Below are 2,097 nucleotides of genomic sequence, written 5' to 3'. Positions count from 1 at the left end.
TTTGTTGACCTATCAGAGGTTTGTGGAAGAAAAACTAAAAGGTTTGATTCGAGTCTTACAGTCTGATGCTGGATGGAAACGTTTGCTGATTCTAACTGACCTGAAATGACAAAAGTTTCATCTGATTTAACTCCAGACAGAGATTTTTGTCAACCTGCAAATGTAAACATTTGGTTCCAGATTTTTATTTGTAAAACATATTTGGGTAACTTGGTTAATGGGTTAAAGATTGGTAGTCAAATACGTTACACTAGACCAAAAATGTTAAACCTATGAATCCTTTTCCTTCAGCTTCACATGGATACACACTTTGTGTTGGTCTGTCTCATAAAATTCCCTCAAAGGACTCAGGATACTTTTCCAAGACTTTCTTGAGTTTCTTGCATGCAAACAGCAGCTGTAAGTAACATTTTAGACACTTTTATCTTTCTTTTTCACTACAGGATGTTAAATACAACATTAATTTCATGTCCAGAGGAAATGGAAAGTGTCGTACAAAAGTTACCAAAATAAACCAGAAGCAGGAGTTTGAACCTGAAACCATCTTAGCATTAAAATGCAGCTGCAGAAACACAAATCAGAAAGAAGAGAGAAATCAGATTTCTCACTGATGTCTGAAGACAGCAGTGAAGAAAGTTTAGTGGACGGTGAAACACGGAGCTGCTGGACTGGAGATGCTGGGACAAACAAACCAGAAGAGACAGAGACACATAGTGAAATAAAACCAAGAGAAAACCAAAGCGGAGGACAGAATCTTCAAAAAGACAAACTGCAGCCTGGTTTCATCCTCAGTAAGATGCAGTTGCCATGGTTTCCTGGAGACTAGTGATGACTCTGGTCCTTCATCAGGACCAGAGTCGCCCAGTCCCCGACCAGAGGCAAGATAGCTCAGCTATTAAAAATAGCAAAAAATGTATGTTGTCATTCTAAATTTCATAACTGATTTTGTGTGTTTTTAATTAAAATATATATAAATACATGTATATCATTGTTTATTTCTTATGCAGTAAACTTTGCAGGTTGAGGTTTCCTCTTTAAGAAATTAAAAGCTTTCTCAGAATAAACAACAACAAAACTGGATCAGGTTAACAACAAATTAAATCATTTTCTATTTCATGTCAGAGCCTCTAATCAGCAGAATATTTGTTTAGTTTAGATTTATTTTTGCTGCTGAATGATTATGTAAATTTATATATGAGCTCAACAGCAAGGATGACAGTTTTAACCTGTTTAACCGTCAGGTTGGAGCAAAGTGTTTTTCTATCTAGTTTCTCTGGTCATTCATGGAGCTTCTTCTGAAATGTAGACGCTGACATTAGCATTAGCTGCTACTGTGAATCTACATTAGCATTAGCTGCTACTGTGAATCTACATTAGCATTAGCGTCTCTGCTGCTGCTACATGTTTAGCATTAAGACGCTATTTCAAGCTCAAACAGTTTTGCTGATAGGCTAACTGATTTTAGCACAACGTTAGCACAACAATAGTTGAATTATCCCTCAGAGGGCCAAGAGGAGTGGCTGTTGTTAGAACTTGTGCGTCAGTTTTACAGGCATCCTGGAAACATGTAAATACAAAAGTTCCAGCCGGAACGTAAATATGTAAAAGGGGAAAAGAGTGATTAATTGTGTAGAATGCTTACAGTGTTAAAATCGATGTAATTAATTAATCAAAATAAAAGCTCCAGTGCTTGTCAGTAGTGATGTGAGTAATGCACCAAAGCCACTAACAAAAACTGTAACTGATGGGACATAAAATGTTATGAAGGAAAGTCAGTCAGTAAATCCTGGTGAATTTTCAGCTGCTGAACATCTGAGTTCAGTCTGCGGCTCCGGGACCTTCTGACGTTTTCCACATAATCGCCTGCAGCCAGGCGTGGCGGCCAGGCGTGTGACGGTGCCCACCATTTAGAGAGATTTATGAACGCCATTCCAGTTTATGAGCTTCATCATGGTTGCTTATATTTTATTTTAAAGTATGCTTCACAGCAGGACAGCCAGAAAACAACATGGATCCAAAACCGTTTCAGTTTCTTTCTTCATCCTCCAAATGTAAAAGCCTTGAACTCAACAATCTTTTAAACATATGGCAACATAA

At 37.7% G+C, this 2,097-nt stretch overlaps 1 pseudogene; it reads left to right on the top strand.

Moving 5' to 3' along the window:
- The first annotated feature begins 807 nt into the window (after window positions 1–807).
- The window catches only part of LOC129362466 (protein FAM180A-like), a 4,706-nt pseudogene continuing 3,416 nt past the window's right edge, over window positions 808–2,097 (top strand).

Source organism: Poeciliopsis prolifica, unplaced genomic scaffold (genome assembly GCF_027474105.1).
Source record: "Poeciliopsis prolifica strain line A6 unplaced genomic scaffold, Auburn_PproV2 SCAFFOLD001, whole genome shotgun sequence".
Lineage (NCBI taxonomy): Eukaryota > Metazoa > Chordata > Actinopteri > Cyprinodontiformes > Poeciliidae > Poeciliopsis > Poeciliopsis prolifica.
This window is presented reverse-complemented; position numbering and strand designations above follow the sequence as displayed.